Source organism: Rousettus aegyptiacus, unplaced genomic scaffold (genome assembly GCF_014176215.1).
Source record: "Rousettus aegyptiacus isolate mRouAeg1 unplaced genomic scaffold, mRouAeg1.p scaffold_m13_p_8, whole genome shotgun sequence".
In the NCBI taxonomy this organism is placed as follows: domain Eukaryota; kingdom Metazoa; phylum Chordata; class Mammalia; order Chiroptera; family Pteropodidae; genus Rousettus; species Rousettus aegyptiacus.
Window position 1 is genome coordinate 74,231,852 of NW_023416311.1, and position 25,335 is coordinate 74,257,186.

Sequence of the window (25,335 nt, forward strand, 5' to 3'; positions counted from 1 at the left end):
CTCTGTCTCTTCCAAGAGTTTACATAAGACTTTCATGCTTTGCTCACAAGTTTAAGATGGTGTCCTGAGCACAACTGATTAATCCTAAAGCAACCATCTACCTCTATACACAATTAGTTCTTCCCAGGAGCCCTTGTGCAGTTAGGACTCTTAGTGGTTTACTGCCACAATTTCCCAAGCATGTCCAAGACAGGTATGTGGATTAATCCCCCTGGTACGGCCCTTAATGTGTAATAATACTATGAAACTTAAGAATCGCTTACAACAAACTTCCAAAGCAACATGTACTACAGAGCAAAGACACACACCTCAATAAATGCTATCTGCAAAAAGTGGATTGGAAAAATGACAAGAGTTATGGAAAATAACTCTCTGGTCTGTGGGAAGAAATACAGAAATGCTTTGCTGATTCCTCTATTTTAGCATTTACAGCAGAAAACATAATCCCATTCTCAGTCAATATGTTTGCTGCCCCCTCTTAATCCCAATCTCTTGTCTGAGCCTCCCGAAATTTAGCAAAAGGCCTGATATAGTCAACATTTAATAGGTGTGTCACATGAATAAATATCTAGCTATATCTGAAGGTTTTATTAGATGATAAAGTACCCCAAGGAGTGAAGAGATGCACTATTAAGAGGGAATGAAAGGACTGAAACAAAGTTAAAATGGCTCCAATCCTATAAAATGAGAGGAGGAGTAGGATTAGCTATGTAAAAAAACTCCCAGGAGCTGAGTTAGGAAGGGGCCATTGGGCCATTTTCACACACTACTGCTATTCTTTTCTGATTGAGGAGAACCAGTTTTACTCATCTCATTTTTCTCACAGGAATTCCGGCCTTATAGGGTAGAGAGGTCAAGAAAAATAAACAAGGATGACCTCTACTCCAACAACTGGAGAAAGATATAGCTAAACGGGTGGGTGTCCTCTGTCTGGGAAGGGAGGCAGTAACAGCAGAACTATCTGAAAATGTAAAATAATTTTACATTTTATGTAACAAAAATAATATTTCACTAAAAGTGGGGAACTATGTGCCATCTCCCCATTTCCCAAATGAATAAGAATATAAGAAAAAGCAACAAAGTCAACTCTGAGAACCATTTTTGAAAACTTAGAAAAAACATTACAGAAATCATATAGATGTACTTAAGTGACAACATTTTCTTGATAATAAAGCACCCTTCATCACTGCAGCTAATTAACACCGAGGAAAAAGATAAGATCTATAGGAAAGTGACAATGAAGGTATCAATAATTCAAGACTTCAATAACTGTTCTAAAACCTTTTCAGGATCCTTACATTGAACAATCTTAGAGAGTCACAATATCTCATAACCAGAATTTAGTCATCAAAAAATGGTATAAAATCAAGTTATAAATAAGAGCTGGAAGGAGTTAGATGAATCTGTAAGTAGCCTTAGATTATGATGTGGCTCACAGCACAAAAGGCCTGACAGTGCTAAATATTCCCCACAATCAAAAGTAAGAAGGCAGAGCATCTTCACACTGGAGAATGTCATTACCACCTCCCTTTAAAAATACTGAAACACCTCCCTCACCGGACTCTCTCTCCTCTCCCCTCCCCTCCTCCCCTCTTTCTGTCTCTCTCTCACCCTCCTTCTTTATTCACCTCCATAGCACATACCATCTAACACACTATGAATTTTACTTGTTTGCCTACTGTTTCCCTCCTCCATTGGACTATAAATTTCAGGAAGAGATTAGGGTGTTTTCTTCCCCGATAAATGCCCAGAGGCGAGAAGAGCGTCTGCATGTAGACATGGCAGCCACTGACTACTCTGGGCTCTCCACTTTCTGGGCACACAACATATTTTACTTTCTGCCCCCTCATCATTGGTTAGAGTCAGGTGACAAGATCGGACCAGGAAGTATGAGGAAAAGCGGTGTCATGTCCAGGCTAAAGCACTTAATTGTGGGTGTGAGACCCTCCAGAGCCCTTTGATCTAACGATGCTCAGTGACTGCTCCATTAGCCTGTCTCAGAATGGGGACAAAACCCCTAGCTAACCCCTAATGGATGGAAGGCTTGATCAAGAAATAAATCTTTGTGCTTTAAGCCACTGAGAATCCAGGGTTCTCACCGCCCCCCCCCCCCCGATAAGGTAGGTGTCCGATAAAATTTGTGGTTGAATCTCTCAGCTCCCCTCATTGAGCTCATGAAGCATGATGAGTTCTAAGGGGCTCTGGGTACTCACAAAGCAACCCATTCTAATTTGGAACAATTCACAGGTTCTTCCTGGAACTAAGTCAAAACTGTTCTCAAAGAAAAGAATGTTGTGATGGCTAATTTTATGTGTTAACTTGACTATGCTCTCTTTCTTTGGAAAACCATGACTAATTCAGGTGCACATGGCAGGACAAGGCTGTTATCCACCCCACTCCCTGCTTTCCATATCTGCCTCAAACATTCCTGGAAAATCCTTCGATTGAACAAAATCGAGACAAGAGTGACTGAGACATTATACTGTGAGAAGTAATCAATGTTAGCAAGAAAACGGTTTGTTTATGTTGTACTGTCGCTCAGAAGCCTCTAAAGAGCTTAAATCTTCTTCCAGTAAAGCACAGGCTTCAAAGATAAAATAGACCCTCCACAGTGGACGTTAGACCTGAGAAGAGCCCAGAAGTAGAAAAAAAATTTAAGGAATCAAATTTAAGGCCAGAAGGAAGTCTCAGCTGCCCAGCTGTAGTGGTTTTAGAATACATCCAGGGTTCTTTGGCACTCCTCCCATTAAGAAGTAGACTTTTATAACTCTTTTCAATAACCCTCCTCTTCAGTGTAGGCTAAGTGTAGACTTACTTCTAAGGAACAGAACACGACAAATGATGGCATGTAACTTCTGAGGCTTGGCCATAAAAGGCACTGTGACTTCCTCTCTGTTCTCTCCCTTTCCCCTCCTCCCCATCTCTCCCTGCTGGTCCTTCCTCTGTTCCTCCCCTTCCACTTCATCAGATGCTCCACCTGGGAGAAGCCAGCTGCCATCTCATGAGGACATTCAAGCCTCCTTATGGAGAAGCCTGCACAGTGAGGAATTGAGTCCCCCTCGCAACAGCCAACACCAACATGGCGCAGTATAAGGGAACCATCATGGAAGTGGGTCCTCCGGCCCCTGTCAAGCCTTTGGATGACTGTAGGCCTGGCTGCAACCTCATGAATGACCCTGAGCCTTAACCACCCAGCTAAGCTGCTCCTGAACTACTCATTCGGCAAACATTGGGATAACTCACTGGGTTTGGTTTTGTGATGTTTTGCTTGCTTTTTAAGCTGCTAAACTTGGGCAATAGTTTCTTATACAGCAAAGAACAATTAACATATAAAGTGTCCTCTGGCCTGGGTTTGTGTGTGTGCATGAGTGTTGTATGAATGATTTTTTATAGTAACTATGGAATAGACTACCCACTGACCCTGATTGTCCAGATGTATCCGAGAGGCTGTAAACACACACGGCCACATACAGTGGGTCTCTAATCCTGGGTTTTCTTGTTTGTCATATTTAAATATAGAAAAGTACTTCCCTTCATTGCTATCTCGATCTTTTGAAAATAGCCTTACATATATCACATGTGAAAACCAGTTTCATTCCTTTATGTCACACCATGTATGATAGGCCTTTCACTTCAGCGTGACTCAGAAAATTCTTGAAGAATAGCAACAACAAAAAAAAAGGACAGGAACAATTACCAACACCTGAATGTAGAACTGTGGCGTGATGACTTGTATCTTTATACCTAGTCCACTTTTTCCGAAAGAGGCTTAAAGAGTGTAGCGTAACTCCGGGAAGGGTCCCCTCCGTGACACTGCCATCTTCAGCAACTAAATAATTGTTGTTGCCTTTCCACCTCGCCTCAGAACTTGCACTTGATTCTCTAGGTAATTTACTATCTTTTTAAATAGTAATTCATTGACCGACCTAGCATAAAAATACAGCTCCACTTGTGCGTGCGCCCCACAGGAAGTACATATAAGCCTAAGCATACACACAAAGCCTAAAAGAAAGACAGGAAACACATGGTTACCAAAGTATTCTCTATCTCCTGGCATTTTGCATCTTCTGTCTCTGCCCTAGTTATGGGTATCGGTGATTGCAAAGAGATGATCATTAAACTGTCTAAGTTTTAAAATGTGGGGGAAAAAAAGTTTAACTGAGTCATTAAGCCACCCTGGATGAGGACAGGAAAGAAAGGGACAATGGCACGAGTGAAGTTATAACCAGGCGGTACTGAGGCTTACAGTGGAGTCAGCTTCAGCAGAAAGCCAGCAGTGGAAATGGGGGAATTAACTTCTCCAGATCTCTCAAATCCCATTGCTATTTCCTCTAGGATTAAATGTTACGTAGCACTGTATCAGGGAGAATCATGGGAACCCAACATTGCAAGCACTGAAAACACAGAAGTTATCACAAACTCTTTTTCCCTAGATTAAAAGAAAAGCAGTGTATCGGTTATGAAAGAAATGGTCTCCGATTCCACTCCAAACATTTATTGAATGTTTTCTCTCTGTTAAGCTCTATACCGGGAAGGGCAGGATAGAAGAATAATTAAACATAGCCCCTGAGATCAGAAATATCTCGATCTAATAAGTGATTCTTGACCTTTGAGGGTCACAGATTCTTTAAAAATTATACTGCTTCCCCCCAAATAAACACATACAAGTAATTACAAAATTTTGCTAGCAATTTCAGGCTATCTGTAAATCCTCAAGGTCCATGAATTTTAGGGTAAGTATTTCTTGATCTACTAGGAAGAAAAAAGATGCAGAATTTTAATAAATTGATTCCATGAAATATATCATCTATGTTAAACTAGCCTCTCCCCCCAAGCTTCCAAAAAAAAAAACTTTATTCTTATCAAACACCAGATACTGTAGAAGACAAAATACATACATTCATGTAATAGTAACATTTATGTAAAAGTAACATAAAAGTAACTAATATTTCTGGCATCACTATTTACTGGTAATAGTAATTGAACTGAAATGAAATTTGGATGAAACCTAAATTTAAAAGATCTGCATCTTAACCTCATCCTTATACTAGGTGTAGTTATTTTGTATGATTAATTCTGAATTTAAAACATTCTCTGTAGCTCCAAGACAGCAAGCTGAGTACTTCTCATTAGTTTCAATGGTTTAAATGATTTTAGGCTATAATCTTGGTAGAAAAAAAAGTTCATGTAAATTTTTCATTTTTTTAAAAAAAGCTCAGTTTCTCTAGATAAACTGTATTTATGCTGTCAAAAATAAAACATGAATGACAAGTGAATTAGGCACCAGGGATTTTTATTTAATTCTTTCTCATCACATTTCTGCAGTGTCTTCCAAGAGACATGTTCTCAGATTTCATGCAGAAGATGTTCTTTAGGATGGAGCGTGGAATGCTAACAGGTTGTGTCAGGTGGAAGGGCTGAGGAACAAGCAGAACAAAGAGAAAAAGAATAAGACACCAAGGTGTAGAAAAAGTGAAAACACAACTAGAATAGAGGGGAAAAATATACAAAATGATATGTTTTCAAGCATCCAGTACTGCAAGGGTCCCCAGGCTCCAGGCTGAGGACTGGTACAGTCCATGGTTCCTTAGGAATCTGGCCGCACAGCAGGAGGTGAGCAGTGGGCGGGGCCAGCAAAGCTTCATCTGTATTTGCATCACCACCTCAGCTCCACCTCAGATCATAAGGCATTACATTCTCATAGGAGCACCCGTCCCTGGTGCCAAAAAGTTGGGGACCACTGCAGTACCATACTGTCCAATACAAGAGTCACTAACCACAGGTGGCTGTTCAAATTTAAATTAATTTAAATAAAATTTTCATTTCCTCAGTTACAGTAGCCTCCTTTTAAGAGCTTAAAAAACCACATGTGGCTAATGGCTGCCATACTGGACAATGCAGAATACAGAACATTTCTGCCATCTCAGAAAGCTCTTTTGAACGGCTCTATTCTGGAAAGCGAGAACCCAGAAAACATTAAGAATCTAGTCTTGAACAGAAAGTACATAGGTTCAGAGATGAACGACTTTCAACTAAGTTCTATTTATAAAAGAACATAAATTGATACAAAGCAGGCAGAAAACAGTTAAGATTAAAAATTTTAAGTGCAATGGAGAAATAGCCCCAATTACATAATACAGCCCATAAAAACCATCTATGATTCAAGTGGCTCAGGAGCTACCAATCCACTGGAAGTTCTGTGAGTTATTTGTCCTCACCAGCCAATAACAACATGGACTGAGTCCCTAATATTTATATATGTCCTGCAGAGAAAAAGAGTGCTAAAATAATAAGACATGTTTTAGCCTTCGAGAATTCAGTGGAATATAGGAAAAAAATTCATGAATAGAGAAAGAGACTTATTTATTTATATAGTTCCCATAACCACATATCAAAGTCATGCCACATATAATCATAGCATTGAGGAAAAGCTGTAACATTACTGCAATGAGATAAAATTTCAGTTTTCATTTTCATATTATCTTTTCCAGAGAGTCATTTTCATTACATGCTTCCTAATTCATTTTGGCTCATGACTGAAGATTAGGTCTACTTGAAAATAGAATCTTTCTGGAAAACTCCACTTTCTTTATCTGAAAGTTAACAAATTGAACAAATCACCTATGTTTATTTCTCCTTTTGGCTCTCTAAATTCTATGACTCTGTTTGTTGCTCAGAATGCTCTAAAAATCCCCAAAAGTTTGTAATTTGAGGAATTGGGGAATTTTAAGACTCGCACAGGAACAATAGAAAAATTACAAAACACATTTAACTATATATAAACAGAATAACAACTTTTCATTAAAAAATCCAAGGTAACATAGTACAGAAACAAGAAGAGCAAAGTTTGAGCCATAATTTTTCAAAAAAGATTTGGTAAAAAGTAAGGTGATGGCAAATGCTTTTATGACAGAGTTTTGTATCATTCTGTCACAAAAGGGTTCATGAAGGGAGTAAGCTATTAACTAAACATTACAGAAAATAATTGCTTATTACTGTATGTCAGGAACTTTCAAAATTATTTGACCACAAATCATATTAAGATATTTTATGTTGTTTTCTATAGGCATATATACCTGAAACAGTTTATAAGGCAATAATTTAGCCTTACTTTAATACATATTTTCTGAAATCCTCTATTATAATTTCATGTTTTAAAAAGGTACAACAGTAACTTGATAAACCAAAAAAAAAAAAAACTAAACATAAATTTTATCACCTATCATGGGTTCCAGAAAATACATTGCTATAAGGGATAAGAACTTCGATGACAAAAACTGGTAAATAAATGGTCTACCTGAAGAGAAGGAAATATATAAAATTATATTTGTAAAAACAGAATTAGAAAGCTCTGGTGAGGGGGACAAGAACAGTTGGAAGGAGGTATTTAATGAAAAGTGTTATATGTCAAATTCTAAGTTTGCTAGACAAGAAAGAATCACTTTTTTTGGCGAAAACAAAGTTAGAGCAGATTTGCTTGGCAGCTCTGTAGAAAGTGAACTTGAAAGTGGACTTGTGGTACAGTAAATATGGACGTGAAAGGCCAGCCATTGCTGTTTATGAAGCATAAAAAAAATAAATGTAATAAAATGAAGACTTGAATATGGTGCTAAGAAAAAAGAGAGGAAGGGACTATCAGGGAATGGCAGGACTTTCCAATGTGAACACAAAAATAATTCTCACTTTTTTTGGAATATTATATCTCCATTGAAAGAATGAAGCCATAATGTATATGCTAACATGATCTCCAAATATAATGTTAAGCAGAAAAAGCCAGAAACAGATTAATATGTAAAATGTGTCCCATAAAAGGGTAGTGTAGAGTAATATACACTTATTTGCTTATAGATGAATATTATATCTCCAAAAGGATACTAAATAAGTTGATAATACCGACTGGACCTAGAAGTTATATGCAAAGTGAAATAAGTCAGACAGAGACAGACAAATACCATATGATCTCACTTATATGTTGAATCTAAAGAACAAAATAAATGAACAAACCAAACAGAAACAGACTCATAGATAGAGAACAAGCTGATGGTTGCCGGATGGGAGGGAGGTTGGTGGAATGGGTGAAAAAGGTGAAGAGATTAAGAAGTACAAATCGGTAGTTACAAAGCAGTCACAGGGATGTGAAACACAGCATAGAGAATATAGTCAATAATATTGTACAATAAGAGTGTACTAGATTAATTGGAGGATCACTTTGTAAATTATATACATGTCTAACCATTATGCTGCACACCTGAAACTAATATAAAATAATATTAAATTTCAATTGTAATTGAAAAAATTTTTAAATGTTTTAAAATGTAATAGATGATATGTCTGCATAGTTAAAAACTTAAAGTCACACATTTGTTCGATGAAATCTTTTCTTCCTGTCTCTCACATTTATAAAAAGAAGAAGATCTTTAGGATTTGAATGACATAAATACTAAAGGAAAGATACAGTTGGGGAGGAGGCAGAAGAAAACCGATCAACCCACTCCACAAACCACACTGGTTCCATCTGATCTACTTATTTTCTTAATGAGCTAGAATGGGCCATGGCTAAACCAGAATGAAAAAAAAAGGGGGGGGGGGACAATCTCTGTCCCCAAACCCTAATACGACCAGATGCTGAGCCATTTGCAGGAGTGTGCATTATTCAGTTTTCTATTCAGTGAATCAAATGTTGCTTACCTACCATGTACCTGGCACCAGAGGTACAAAGTTCATAAAGCACAGTCCCTGCCTTTAAGCAACCACAGTCAAAAGTCAGCTTCCTAAATAAATAAATACAGTACAAAGTATTGAGTGCTAGCATAGAGATGTGTGCAAAGTGCTATAGGAACAAAGATGGCCCAACGAGTAGCTCTGCCCAGGTCAGCAAAGGCTTTATGAAAGAAGAAGCAAGGCAAAGACACTTTTCTAGCAAAGACAATGGGGTGTGCAAAGCAGGAAGCCTGAGAGTGTGTGGTGTGTAGAAGGAATGGTGAATACGGTGGGGCCACATTTTGTGGGTTGGGAGAGAGACTGAGAGGGAGGGAGTCACTGCGAAAAAGGAGGGACGGACGGTTCATGAAAGGGCTTGAATGCAGTGCTGACAAGGGTAAACTGCATCTTGAAGACGACCAGAAACCAGACATTGTGAAGCCAGGAAACAGAAGAAATTAGCCACACACTTCAGAAAGAAGCAGTGGCACAGGAGGTGAATGCTGGAGGTGAATAGGAGGTGAACTTAGGAGATGACTAGGAATTGGATACCAGAGGAAGCCAGGAGAGGGGAACTGTGAGGAAGGCTGTTACTTAAAGAAGAGGAAGGGAGAAGAGCAGACTGGCAGATGTTTTGAAAATGAAGTGATAAGTCTTTGTGCCTGAGAGGACAGAAGGTAAAGGAGAAAAGAAAGTCGCAGCTCCCTAGGGGTTTCTTCCCTGATGGGGTTTCTTATGAGGGAGCAGGGGTGGTAGGCTTGGGGAAGAAAGATAAGATATTGTATCATTCATAAACAAGTTGTACTGTGGTTGTCTGTGGAACATCCTAATGGCTCTGTCAAGAAAGCAGGTGAGAATCCAGCTCTGAGGATCAGGAGAGAAATCAGGCAGAAGCAACCCATTTGGGAGTTGGCAATATAGAAATGATAAGTTAAACGGAAGTATAGACAAAGAATAAGCCGCCAATAGTTAGGAGTGAGGATGGCTAGAAGACTATTAACCAGAGGAAAAGCTGAGTCTTCCTAAGGAAAAACAAACAAACAAACAACAACAAAAAAAAAACAGGACAGAGCAGTTTTTTAAAAGCAAGGTGAAATGTCATAGGAAGGTGAGCTGAATGATAGGCATATCTTTTTTTTTGTCTATATATGTTTTAGAAATGAGCAGATATAACCTAACCAAATAATAACAGAAGCCAAGACTGTTAAAGAAAAACTGATGGGTTGCCATCTCACTTGATGCTCTTGAACCAGGAATCATGCAACTCCCAAGAAAGATGATGTAATTAAACTATCATGACACATTAACTGAAACACCTTGTTCTATATGCAAACGTCTGACAGATACACCCTAGTGGCTCTGCAGGTAACAGCTGTTCTGATCTTTGGATATTGCTAAGCTGCACCCAATGCTGCTTTATCATAAAGCATGTCATGATGAGACTGAAGTGTTATTATGCAATCGTACAACTCTTCATGTGACTCATGGAGCTCCAACATGCGACTAAACAACAATTACCCCTCTGGGGTACATCAATGATGTTTTTCAACAAATGAAAACATAACCACTACAATCATTTTTAGAGGTCAGCTAATGCCTATTTTAAGGAATTTGTGTAACTAGGTCACACTGCTAAAGATATACTTGAAAGTTCCAATACTTACTTAGATTAGGATTTTATATGTTTCTATTGCCAATATCTTAAAAATCTTAAGTCAACACCTTCTTCTAGTCCCAGTTTTTAGTTTCTAAAATGTGTCTTAAAATGCTATTTTTCCTTTTTTCAGGGTATCTCTGGATACATAAAGTAAAATGGCACACTAGTAACTCATATCTCCTTTCCTAAGAATTTGATTAAATCACCTTCCAAAATCTACATTTTACTTAAAGACTTTGAAAGATATTTGTAATTTAGTTTATCTCGATCTTAACTGATTAATGCAAGGAAAATGGTCTACCTTAACTACTGCTCAGAATCCCTTTAAATTACCACCGATCGGCAATCTGTCATCAGCAAATATGCTTATGTCAAATGCCCTTATAATGAGCTATCACGTTTTCAAATATTTTCCTCCATTACCTAACCAGGAGATTAACACAATGCTATAATCTATGGAGAGGAGAGGAATGAAACACTGGATCTCGGTTTAAATGAGCAAACTCCCTGCTCTGAACAGTAGGGGGGAGGAATGTATAAATTGAGAAAAGAATTACCTATTCATCTTCATCAATAGTTGACACCATCATCATTTGGCCTCTGAAAAAAAAGGATGTTTTAATTTGCAGGGAAGAATACAACTCTTCAGGGAGGAGATTTGGGGATTTGACCATGAATAATAATGAAGCGAGCAGAGTTTTCTTCATATGTAAAATCTAGCTCTAGTCTTTCAATCCAAATGAGATTCTAAAAGTTGCAGGTGGAGGGCAAGGGATTTGATTTATTTATTCAAGACCATGTAGGCATCCTTCATCCACATTAACCAGATCCACATTTCCTCTCACTCAAATTAACATCAAGACAAAAGAAAAAATAAAATAAAATACTCCCCCTTGTATTGGCCAGCTTGTAGCAACAACCCTAGGTTCAAAGAACAACCACTGTTCACGAAGCTGCTCACGGCCCTGCCTAGGATGCTCCCCTTGCAGGAAATGCAGGCACTGCTGACAGAGTCTTCTTATCATCACTCCAACTCCTTTGGTAAATGCAAAACATTCTCTTGGCATCAGCAGCTAGCAATAAATCATTCAGGCTCATGCCAAAGCTGGAAACTCAGCATTTATTAATTTTAAATAAGTTCTGATCCCCATTATCGGTTATGGACAATGACAATACTTCTCTAAGCCCATTATTTGTTCTCAGCACCACAGAAAGCTGAGAGAAAGCAACAACATGGCTGACCTTTTGTGGCTTCCTAATCATGACTGTTTCCCACAGGGGAAAAAAAATTAAGAGAGTCTCAAAGCATTATGCAAGTCAGGTAGAGAGAATGAGAATCCGAGTAAAGCAGACTTAGAATAAAAGGCCCTCCCTATGCAGCATTGAAGTGAGGTATAAATCAATAGAGAATGATTAAAACACTGCTATATGAAGGGCCTGCATAGTTAATATACATTTCATTATGAATAAAAGAACACTGTAGTCAGACCAAGTGCTTGGACATACAGTATAACAGAAGCAAGACATGTGCCAAGCTGTTTAAATATATAGAATTCTAAGGAACACTGCTAATCAACACCATCATTTCTTTAATTTCGCTTAACCAAAGCTCCTTCAACTATTGTATTTGTAATTTAAATGTACACATTAACACACACAAGTGTGCGCTTGCACGCACGCGCGCGCACACACACACACACACACACACATCCCTGACCTCTAATGTACTCTATCATTTGACAGATACTTCTCTCCTTCAAAGTCCAGCATCAATAAAAACCATGCTATTTTTATAGGGATTGCAGTGCAAAATCCAATATCTATAATTGTAGGATCGTTGTACTCACTGAAATAAAATATGTGTTTATCTCATCCTTCCTTTTAAATGGGTCGATTAAGTGCTGCCCATGGCTTTCCCTTTTCCAAAACACAAATTTAAGAGCTAAATCTGTTTTTGCTTCAATTAACTTCACCGAAATTAGAGTACTGTGTTTCCAAACAGAGCAAAATCTACCAAAAAGCAAATGATGTGCAAGAAAACCCAGCAACCACAGAGCATTCGGCAATCCCCTCTCCCTTCTCCTCTCTTAGCTTACTCCTGCATCACCTCCGCTGGACCCAAATTCTGGCAACTGACTTCTGGGTGTTATTCTTTAGAAAGCTATATTTAGCATCAACTTGTATAAAGAAAGACATCATGACTTTTGTTAAGGAGAATTTTGCCAGTCCCTTGCAAAAGAAAATGAGGTTCCTTCATTCTGTTTTCTACATTTTACTTAAAGGGAAAGTAGAAATTGGTCCCGGTAAAATTCTTCTAATGAAGATGTCCTATATGATCTATTTCCATAGACTTCCACCAATAACTCCTTTGAGCTAACCGCTTTCACTATTCAATAGTAATTAATCTCTTACAACTATAACTTTCCCATTATTCAAAAAAAAATCACATATTCAAAAATTTAAGCTTAATCATCCAAAATGCACTGAAAACCTATCATGCAAAGACTACAGCAAAGATATTAAAATAGCTAAGATTACATATATTTACATGTCATTTAGGGGGCAGAAACCCAGTACTGTTTAAAAGTTTTCTTTAAGCAAATTCAGGGTATGCTATTACAAAGAATGAAAGTCCTTCAAAAGCCACCTATAGAAGCATCTCAACTGGGATATATTTACCTTCCTGAATTCAAATGTATCTTGATTTTTCATGGTAAAAATTTCAGTACACACCAACAGGAGAACTTTAATTTTAGCTTACTCTATATTTAAACTCAGAAAGTGTCCACATCTCTCCAAGGGCTGAGTAAAATGATCAAAGTGGTTCAGTGTCAATACTTTAGTTAGGTAAGAAAAATAATAGTAGCCATTTATTTAAAATGTTTCCTATGCTTCACTGTACTTTCTATATGTTATTTCATTTAACCCTCATGAATCAAACAAATCAGATAAATGGTATTATCCCCCATTGTATAAATGAAAAATCTGAGTTATGTGGTCAGAGAAAAACCAATAATGTTTTCATGAGCTCAATCCAAAGTCCCAGAGGCAAACATCACAACTGCAGCACCCCAAATTATGCCATTCTGTATTTGGCATTTTAGTCACAAAAAGAGTAGAAAAAGATGTCATCCCTTTCCCTCCCCTACTCCCTGCCACCAAAACCCACATAAACAATGTTTCCAGCACAACTAATCATCCTCTCAGCAGAGATATATGATCTAGGCAATTGGCAATGACATATTGCATGCAGCTCTTCAACTGTCCTACTAAGAGGTCATCAGTTGGCTCAACACACTACGTCCTCAAATGAATGTTTCCATAGTGCATTGCACTTGGAAACAACATTTTTATTGCCTTCTCCCTCTCACCCCTCCACTGAGTGGAAGGCACCTGGAGACATGAGATCACAAAGAACTGAGAGAAGGAAGAACATCCTGTCTATTAAAAGATAACCTGAAGGAGCCTGTGCAGGTATTTTCCACATTGTGGGTCATGGCTCATGGCTTTAGCAAATCAAGGCCAGCATTTTAAAGAAACTGAAATGGATGGAAGAGAAACTATCAGAGTATGCTACGCACAGTAAAAAATATTGAATTATGAAACTTTGCTTCAATAACATAATCAATAATCAATTAGGTGTGTATTTGTGGCATGTGTACTAGGTTATGATATGAAATGTATTTCTTACTATAGGTTAGAAAAGTTACTTGACTCCTCTCTTTTACCCCTCACATGCAATTACCAAGATCTGTGGAGTTAACTTCCTTAATATATTCTGATCTCTCTACCCGTAACCCCTCACTCCCTGCACACCACTTCCTAGGTTAGGTCAACATCTCTCACCACAAGCAGTAGAACAGCCACCAAACTGATCTTCATTTGATTCTCATGCCCCTCCCCTTAATCAACCTCCACCCCTCTTCCAGAATGATCTGTTCAAAATGCAGATCTGACCTTTTCAATTTCCATCTTAAAATCTTTCAGTACTTAGAGAATCAAATCAAAGCTTCCCGAGCATGGTGTACAAAGCACTCCACAAACCAAACCCAAACACCTTCTAAATTCACCTCCTACAACTCCAGCGTCAATCACTACCCAAGCGGCTATCACACCCTGTGTAACCTGCTGTCTCTCAGCCATACATTTGCTCATGTTCTTCCTCTGAGGACCCACCCAAAGAGTCTTCCTGGAACCATGCAATATGGTTAGGTGAATCTGCTCTTGGCTCCCAGCACGCCCTGTATCTCCATCTGTCTGATCTTTTACCCCCTGAAAATAAGATTTCCTATGTGCCTATCCCTTCCACCAGGCCAGGCTTTTTATCTATTTCCTCCAGGTCTTTACTCAAATGTCACCTCAGTGAGACCTTCCCTGACCACCTTAATTAAGTTTTCAACCTATCATTGCCTCCCTGCCCCCTTCCCAGCTCCCTTCACAAGCTTCTTTTTTCTCTTTACCACTTAGCACCAACTATCATATATTTATGTACATATAGACACGTATGTATATATTTTTAACTCAATATATATTTAACATAAATATATCTATACGTGTGTATATATATGTGTGTGTATGTATTTATTTAACATATATTTTATTTAATGTTTTCACCACCGACAAGGGATGCCAGGTCCATTTCTTTATTTCTGCTTTATTCCAGTGCCTGACACATAAGAGGCACTCTTAAATACTTGTTTAATGAATAAATGAGTGAATAGCATCAAGATCAGAGATCGCAATTAATTCAACTTGGAGTCTCCAGCATATATCATGTGCCTGCTGCAGAACTGGTATACAAATAAATGTTTTCAAAAAGTGAAAATAGAAACTCACATATAACATGTTCTGTTTTTGCCTCATATTCTTCTCCTTTCGGTAGATACAAGGATAGACCAGTTAGCTGACCAAAAGGAGAGCAGAAATATTAGAATATTACTATACCTGGGGTATGAGAAGGCCATCTAAAAAAATTTTAGGGATCTGTTGTCTTTTGGAAGTGAATGCTATTTTTTTAAAAAAAGACATTTTCTAATTTAACATGAAGATATAATGAGCTTTTAATATCTATATTTTCAGCATTCCTATTTGTCGATATTAGAACCATTAAAATGGAAGCAAATGAATCATCAGCATCTTATTCTTTTTAGGGAAGGAGGTTTTTACTTGGTAAAAAATCTTGGGGACATTCAATATTTATAATCATTTTAAAAATCAGATTAAAATGTAAGGAGAATGATAAAATATGCATACGTTCTTGAAGCTTAAAACTTAATCTCACACATGTACTATAGCAATTTCTGTTAAAACATAAATAGAATAATACTCAGAGATAGCAAAAAATATGAGGCCATTTAAAAATTATTTCTTCTGATCAAATAAATGATTAATCTAGATGTTCTAACAGGAAGAGTATATCACTCCATTCATAAGATATAAATTAAATAAAACTGACAGAAACACTAAAAAAGAAAACAGTGAAGTCATGAGTAGAAAATATTGGTATTTCTTAAAAATGACATAATATTTCATTAAGTGCAAGGCAGATTTAGGTGAAAAATAAGGAAACAACTGCTTCTGAGTGTTCTCAAAAAATAAATTGGAACATTTAAAAGGGAACAAATGAATAGTTATAGCACACAGAGGGACCATTTAAGATAATACTAGCTCAAAGAGTTCTACATTTAATAATACATGAATATACTCTGCAGTCACTAAGTTAGATTGACCCAAATCCAAATCCGTAACTCATCGCTAGCAGTCAGAATTCCACCTGCATAGTTGAGTGTATTTAAGTTTAAAACTTGCTCTGACTGTGACATCTTGGCTAACCAAAAATACTGTTCAATATACAAAACCCAGCCTGTATTTCGGTGCTCCACACCTTATGTTTTTATTTATTTGTTTGTTTGTTTGTTTAAATTTGTAGATGCTTACTTTATTTGTATAGAGAGTTGCAATATGCAAAAGGCACTCTGGATTATCTGTGCCAGACTTTGTAACAGCCATTACATATCACAATGGTAGCCCATATACTGCCTGGGCTTCCTCTTCCCACTTTGGGCACAGGCACAGGAAACTGTTGCCGTAAGCCATGAGCCATGAGCCCCAAGTTGGAAAATCTCTCACACACATTGTAGTTCTATTCTTTAGTCTGTCTGTTCTCTTATTTTGTACAATTTCTTAAACATTTCAGCGTCTTCTCTGGACTTTTCCTCATCTCATTAAAGTCTCATTCACTTATCTTCTCTATTTCCCTCTCCACATCCCTTCTTCTTTCCTTTCCTCCATACTCCTCTTTATTCCCTTCCTCTTTGCATTCTCGCATACCTTATGCTTTTAAGTCAACAACTTATAACCAAAATGTCGAGAATTAAATATTGATATAACCGTTGTAAAAGGAAAAAGAAAAAAATAAACAAGAACTCTTTCCTCTGCCAGAGGAAAATTAATACCTTGCTTAGTAAAGTGGGCCAATGTGGAATCACCATGTTTGCTTGGAAATAACATGAGAATAATTCCACTAAAAGTGACAATTTTGTATTTTACAGCCTTGAGTCAAACTTTCAAAATATCTCTCTTATTTCCCTTCAGCCCACCATCCCCAAAAATATCCTGGCCATGTATTTGGCAAAGAGAGAAGGGGGGAGGTGTTCCAGCAACTGCTTAGGGGAGGTATGCCTGATGTAAATTTCACCACCACCAAATGTTCTCCCTAAAGCATTTTCATTTTTTTAAACAGGAGACAAACTAAGAGATGTCTGCTTTATAAAGCATAACATTTTAATAAAAATGTGATTTGGTTTTAAGTAATTTTGTCTTTCCACTTAAACAACCTGGTTAAGTTAGAAAAATATTATGTAATCTAATTTAAAAGAAAAAAAAATCAATTTGAGCTCATTCTTGGGAAAAGCACAAAGTATCATCTCTGAAGATTTCCATTTCCCTAGTCATATGGCCACAAAGAAAGCTCAAATTTTTCAAAAGAGAACAAAAACTTTATCTTAATGTGTCAGATTCTTTACACCTCTATGTAATATCAAAAATGAAAAATAATTATCATTTTTCATGTCATTAATATTCTATGTCATTTTAAAGGAATTCTATCAAGTCCTCTGAAAGGGCAAAGTCAGCAGCGCCACAGCCAAACCTCCTCTCAGCTTTCGGCAGTTCTAGTCTGCGGCACGGCCATGTCCACATCAGTGAAACAAACTTAGTTCTGGGCTATTTCTCAGGCCACTTACCAAATCAGATTTAATAGGAGAGCCAAAGTCGAGATTTCAAAAACAGCCCTCGTAGCGTTTAAGGGGAATCATTTAACAACTAATCAAAAAAAAAAAAAAAAAAAACCGCCTTTGAGATATTAGAAATGGTCAACCAACATTCTGAACAAAGGTTTTCACAGACTCACATCTTAATAGAAGAGATTTAGAAAGGAGTGACTATTCATAGCACTTCCAAAACCCAAGCCTACTAAAAACACAAACTACTGACAGAATCTGGAAATTCCCCACTGCAATGAAAAGATAGAAATATACCCACACTTCTGCTTTATAGCACACCCTCACTTTTACTTCATTATTAGATTTTATTTAAAAAGGTGAGACATTACTTCATACTTTTTCTATCACAGCCCTGACTTAAGCACATCTCTTTTCAACTAATACATAGAGCAGCTGTCCCATTCCCTGCCTCAGACACTGATAGGAAAAGTAAGGATGGAGGGCATTGCTCCCCGAACATCTCGCCCTTGCTACCACGATCATCACTGCCTCTCTAAACAGTCATCTCTCTCCATTCAGAAAGAGATTATAAATACCAGAAAACTATTTAGAAACTAAGAACAATGAATATGTTGAACATCAAAATTTATGAGCTGCAGCCAATATTTCTCACAGCAAAATCACAGCCTTTTTTCACCATTCATTTGACAAATATTCATTGAGTTTCCTCCATGTGCCAAGCACTGTTCTGTATACTTGGGACACATTAATGAAAAACAAAAATAAAGATCCCTGCCCACTTAGAATGTGCATTCTAATGAAGGAGGAAGACAACAAACCAATACGGTAAAAATGTAATTTGGGAAATAATTAAAAGCTCTATATAAACAACAAAATTAGAGCAAGGCAAATGGTGTTGGGAGTTGAGGGGAGGAGCTGCAGTTTTAAATAGAATGGTCAGTGTAAACCTCAAGGAGGAAATGACATTTTGGAAAAACTTAAAGGAGTTGAGGAAATTAGCTTCCTTGATATCTATGAGAAGAACTTCTAACATAAGCTTGAAATAGCCATAGCAGAGGTCCTGAGGCAACAGCACGTCTGGCTCATCCAAAGAACACAAGGAAGCGACATGGCTGGAGTGGAGTAAGGAAGGGAAAAGCAGGAGTTTGGTAAGGTCTGAGAAGCAACAGAGGCCAAGTCACGTAAGAACTTTGGCTTTCACTCTGTGTACAATGTGCAGCACACAGCGTATGAAACAGAAAGATGAGTTAAAGGATGATTCTGGTTGCTCTGTTGAGCATAGACCATAAGCATTTAGTGATGTAAGCAGGGAGGCTAGTGAGGAGACTACAGCAGTACTTACAGTGAGAGATGGTGGTGATGCAAACCAGAGTAGTAGCAGTGGAGAAGGTTAGAAGTGAGATATATTTGAAGTTAAAGCCAAGATAATTGTCTAATGGCCTGGACATGACATAAGGGAGAATAAACAGTCAAGGATGATTTCAGTGTAGCATGAGCAACTGGAAGGGTGAAGCAGCCATTTACTGAGCTAGAGAAGACATGTGAAGCAGGATTGGGAAGCAGATGAAAAGTTCGATTGAGACACATTAAGCTGCCTCTTAGACATTCAAGTAGAGACAGAGGGTAGGCAGCTGACATGCTCATCTGGAATGTAGAAAAGAGGTCAGGGCTAGTGAAATAAATTTAGGGACCATGAGTATATAGATAGTAGCTACTGTACAGACAAAATAAAAAAGGATGGGGTAAAAATAGACAAAAGAGGAGGGCTGAGAATATATCTGGAACACTCCAACATTAAGAGGTAAGGGGAAACAGAGAAATCAGCAAAGAGTGAGAGGAAACTGAACGATAGGAAGACAACCAAGAATATGAGATGTCCTAGAGGTCCAGTGAAGACCATATGTAACAAAAGAGGATGGACCAGCTGTGTCATATAAGATGAATTCTGAGAACTGACTATTGTAGTTCAAAGACCAATGGAGATCATGATAACATCAACAAGAGTAGTGTCTATGCAGTTAGGGGATGGGAGCCTTATAGCAGGGTTCAGGACAACCTAGGGGAAAATGAGTTCAAAAGTGTTAGTAGAAATAACTCTTTTGAGAAGTTTGCCCAGCAGAGCAATAAAACTGAGGGTATCCAGTGGGAAAGCAAGAGCAAGAGAAGGTTTACAGAAAACGAAGCTACCGCAGCATGTAGTGTGAAGACAAGCATGATCTACAAGAGGGAAAATCTGAGGTTTAAGAAGTAGGGGAGAATTGCTGCAGTGGTTTCTATCTTTGAGATCAGTTGAGGTATTATATTAATTTAATACAGTACAGTGTATTGATTTGATATATTTATATATTGCGATATGATTACTACCATAGTACTAGCTCATATCTCTATCATGTTACATAATTATCATTTCTTGAAAGTGTAGTGGTTAGCACGCCTGCTTTACACACAGAAGGTCCTGGGCTCACGCCCCAGGTGGAGCCACGAACCATACCACACTTTGTGGAAAAACTAGCTTTAGATAAGAGAGTGACTAGTTATCTATGCCCATTCTGTGACTAGCATGAATTGTTACCCATGCAACAAGCAGGAATAGAGAGGTAGAGAGGACAGGAACAGAGATGCTGGGTGGGGACATGGGCCAGGGGTCTCCAGAAGCTCTCTCCTCACTCTTTCAATTTTTCTGAATGTAGGAAAATCAGTTTATCAGCTAAGAGTAAAGATAGAAGGAGACATATCTAAAGCTTGAGGAGAGAAGTGGTCAGAAAAAAGCCACCTTAAGAAAGGCATTTTCATTATTAAAAAATATATATTAAATTCTTCAACTCAATAAGCCAAAAAAGAAAAAAATCAAATAAACCTAAGAGAAGCAAAAGAAAGAATTATTAAAAAGATTAAAGTAGAAATTAAGGGATTAAAATATAAACAGAACAGCTGGTTCTTTGAAAAGATCAATAAAATATACAAACCTCTTGCAAAACTCATCAAGAAAGAGAAAATACAATTAACATTAGAAATAAGAAAATAGATATAGATAACCAAAGACACAAAGGAAATTTAATACAAATATAAGGGAATACATATAATTTTATGCTAAAAAATTGAAACATTAAATTAAAGATAATTTCTAAGAAAAAATAAATGATCAAAATTGACTCAAGAAGTAGACTGAATAATTTAATAACTATAAAAAAAACATACAATGTTGACAATGATTTTATAGGGGAGCGATATCGAGCCTTTAAGAGAGAATTTTTATGTTATTTACAATGTTACAGGGTATAGAATAAAATCAAGAAAAGTTTCCCATTTCATTTTACAAACCCAGCATATGCCTGCCACAAAAATTCAAAAAAAAAGTGTAATAAATACAAATCCATCTTTTTAATATAAATTTAAAAATTCTTAAAAATTATCAAATCACATGCAGCTATAATGTGATCATAGATGCCAAAATTGCATTTAAAAAATTTTTAAGTCATTTATGAAAAAAATATTTTAGTAAACACATTAAACAATACCTGTCACTAACCAGCATCTGAGATACTATTTCACAATCAACTACCAGAGGTCTTCCATTAACTTCAGAAACATATAGTAAGTACTCACTAAACCTTAACTGCTAAATTAGTAGTATATTAAACAAGAATGTCTGTACCTACCACTGATCCTTGACATCTCTATATAAAGGTAACTTGTTCCTGTCCTCAAGGGAAGTAATGGTCCAATGACTACAGCCAATGCTTAAAAACATTCAGGCAGGTTGAGCACACACCTTTCCGAGATGTAACACAAACACAAACACAAACACGCTAAGAGAAGAAAAGTGTTTAAACTGCATTTTGTTTTAACAATGTAGTAAATCTTGGTGTTTGCCTAAATTTCAATGAATTAAGAGAACCAAATCTGTAAAATGCGAACAATGAAGCAAGTATAATTCATTTCCTCTCATTTGTTAATAACGTACAACCTTTTGAACACTTGGTCTTAATGTTTGCTCGGCTGAAAGTTTATAAATAGGAAATTCTTCAGCTTAAGGAGAAAAACTTGAAAAACTCTTGTTTCTCCTTCCCAGCTTTATTTCACTGTGATTTCCCACTGGGAAGAAGGCTCATTAGGGATTGCATTCGTTGGTTTACATTTCCTCCACTTGCAACTCTGGAGGTTTAAGAAAGCTTTTAAAATCACCCAGCAAAAGGCAGTAACCAAGGAGCTGCGTGTCGGTAGCAGTTAACCTTAGTGCAAGGCAGCCTTGCGCCACCCACTGTCACTGGATTCTCAGTTTCCTAAAGGAAAACAATTTCCTATCACATGTAGCTCACTTCTGTAACTCACTTCAACTATTCTATATCTGAAAGATCCACTGCTCCTCCTCCAGAGAATACAGGAAATTGGATATTTCTTTAGAAAATGCCAGGATGTAACTAATTGGTGTTAACCACCAAAAGAAGAGGGAGTTTGGAGCTAGACAGTTAAGCACGTGAATATACACAAAGGTATTACCAAGAATAATGCAAGGTCACTTTGAAAATGCAAAGCTTTATTGAAGAACTCAACTGCAAGTCAAGCAGGAGGCATAGAAGAGAAATTGAATAGCGGAGAGTGTAACCAAGAGGAAACATGACCTCAAATGCAGGATACATGTATACAGGGCACCATCCTGGTAAAGGGGAGGAGATTAGGAATTAGTGAAAGCCCCAAACGTTGATATTTCTTGAAACAACTAGATAGTGTTATTGTCAAACACACACAAAACCCTGTAATAGAGATCTTTAAGGTTGCTGTCCATCAAGTCCACAACTCCTTTCTCTGAAAATGACCACCTGCAAGACGTGGCGGCCACGTCTGTATCACGAGACCCTGTCAGAGCCAGTGGTCCCGAGGATGCTGCCTCTGCACACTGAGCCTGTCATGCTCACTCTCCACAGCCTCTGCTGGGCACCTGGACTGGCTTCGGGCCATCGTGGGACCATCAGGTTCAACAGATACCAAGAGAGTCTTCGCTAAGAAAAGCCCCTACTAAACTAACAAAATACCAGCAGTAAAAGAAGCCATGTGTCTGATTTTATGAGCAAGAAGTTCTCATAAGTTATCGACTTGTCCCTAAAGGTAACTTTCAGGGTGCTTTAAAAACAGTACCTTCCAAAATGGCACATTTCATTTTGCTTATGCTTTATATTCCTAGCAAAGCTAACAAAACACTAGCTTTAAGTATACATGTATATTTTTTTTTCCTATGGTATCATATAAAGATTATAGATACTGAAAAGAGTCTTTGAAAGAAGGATATTTTTAAAACACACAGGATATGAGCTGCTGTACAATGGCCAAGAGCAACAAAACATTGTTGCAGATGAAATGAAGTCCCTCATGTCCCAGTGAGAGCTCAGGGATGGAGGGGGCTAACAGCTGTGCAGAGGTGGTGAGATCCAGGTCCGGACCCAGCTCTCACATGGCCTTCTCTCTTTGTTCCATCAATTATCAGGAATGTGCCTAACTGGAAATGACTAAGACAGCTAATACCTGAGGACTATCCCAATAATAATGGGTGAAGATAATATTCTAGGAATAGTTTACAAATATGAACACAAAGGGCATTAGATACAGTCTCCACAACATAAAACTGAGGCCAAGGGGGGAAAGCAAACACCTAAGACTGAATGCTTGAAAGAATTTTCCTAACATGGAGATCTATTAAATGCCTAGCAACCTCCCCAGGGAAATAGTGGCAAAGTCACTCAGAATGAAGTGAGAAATTCATTTCTGAAAGCGTCTTTTCCATCTTGGGAAATTTAACTCTGCCTTTGCAATCCCCAGAGACAGCTTGGCTGAGGCTGCACTGGGTGTAACCAGATGTCAAAACTAATACACTGGATATGCTCCTTACCCATGAATTGTTAGAAAATAGTCAAAACTAAAAATGCCAAAGAAATTTAATCTTTATAGATAGGCGCATAAGTTATTATTTAATAATGTTAAAAATATTTTGTCCTTTGCCTAGATAAGAAAATTACTTAAAGAGGAAATGTTTTAAAGACCAAAAAATAGGCATTCTTTTCTGAGGAAGTAAAGGTTGGGAACAGAAATGTTGGCCATCTTTCTATCTTAATAGCAGCATTTTTACCAGAAGTGAATCCTGTCTTTGTATCCTCCCTTACCTGGCTAAACAATCCTGGTCCAATCTTGGATCCTTATCCTTCGGGACTGGGGTTAGGCTGTAGTCCATGCTTCATTAGGAAACCCTCATCTTGGGGTCCAATCCACCACAGAAATCTTTGCTTCCCTCTAGCTGAGTGCTCCTCACCTAGGATCTGATGGCCAATCTCCCCTGACAGACCAAGCTCCTTAAGAGAGAACTTGGTCCTCTCCATCTGAGAGACCCATGCTGCATACACAGGAGGCATGTGATTACTGAATCAATGGTGACTGATTGGGGATTGAGTCAAAAGAGGAGAGAAAGATATAACTGACATATGTGACATCAGTTCTGGTCATGGGACTCTACTACACTGATTAATGTGGTAAAGGCGATAGGCCAGAAAAACAGAACAAGGGCTATCATAAGCCCTGCTTGCCTAGGTCAAGTTCCTTGGAGAAGGAGTCTACTAATATTTTTGCTTCCAAATGCACCCAAAGAAATTTAAAAAACAGTATACACACTAATACAATTTAAAGTTCACACCTAAACTTGTTCAACCAAGGTTTAAATAGTGGCATGGATCTAATTTCTAGCACTTTGTAAATAGTGACATTTTAAAATGAAACTCTTTTCATTCAAGCTTTTAAATGTGTCTTTTCCTGTCTAAAATACCATAGTGATATGCTACCCAAGATTTATAGTTCCTTTTTTTCATTTAACTTGTTTTTCCATTCCATTTTCCCCATGTAAGTTTATCCTAATATAATACTTTTACACTGTAAGGTTTTTTATTGATCACATTCTCATACTTTTGTGCAAAAATAGTTATAAAAATTAAATTTTATGTTTTATTTATTGTTAACAAATTGTTCTACTTGTTAAAAATTTTATCCATATCTAATTATTATCACAAGTATTAATAGAATGTAATTTAACAAATGTCGAGCTTTATAATAATTAAAATTCAAGTAAGTACAAAAGTCTATTTTTGTTGGAAATGCATTTCTCAATGAGATGAATGGTGATAGTTTATTTTTTTCCCAAGTAGTTCATGTATCTATGAATGTTTTTTATTGCTAAAATAAGAACTTTTTCAACAGCCATTATACTTTTTTTTTTTTTTTTTTTTGGTATTAGAAATATAAAGTAAAAAGCTTTATCCTTGTAAGTAAGTTGATGGAAATGGAAGAAGTTTTATGATACCAGTGGCACTCGATTTTGAGCTCCTTCTGAGATTTATGCCCCCCCAAATCATAGGTAACTAAACATAATTTTATGTAATAATCACTGTACCCTGATAAATTGTTTATGCTCATCTCTAGTTTAAAAAAATTAGAAGACATTTGATTTGCAAAATGAATAATTTCCAAGTCAGTAGATTCATTTTCTATCTCAATACCAAGTCAATATTCTGATAGTCCTTTTGTCTGGCACCCTAGGGGTTGGGAAGGACATATCCCGTGATAATAAATCATGATGAGGTTTGGGAGAGGTAGGCAGACAACCCAACAGTACAGGTATTTTCTTGGGTATATCAATTTTAGGAAAGAATGCACAGAAAAGGTAAAGCTCTAAAATAGTTTCTTTTTAGTATGCAT

At 37.3% G+C, this 25,335-nt stretch overlaps 1 protein-coding gene across 9 annotated transcripts in view; it reads right to left on the reverse strand.

Annotated features, from left to right (window-relative positions):
• MAST4 (microtubule associated serine/threonine kinase family member 4) overlaps positions 1 to 25,335 on the reverse strand; it is a 509,369-nt gene that overhangs the window by 378,553 nt on the left and 105,481 nt on the right. Inside the window, exon 1 of one of the 9 annotated variants that reach the window (XM_016158126.2) lies at positions 10,915 to 10,935. The exons of the other annotated variants lie outside the window; for them this stretch is intronic. The gene's annotated coding sequence lies outside the window, so the exon portion shown is untranslated. Of the gene's footprint in view, positions 1 to 10,914; positions 10,936 to 25,335 lie in introns of those variants that run through there. 9 annotated transcript variants of the gene reach the window in all.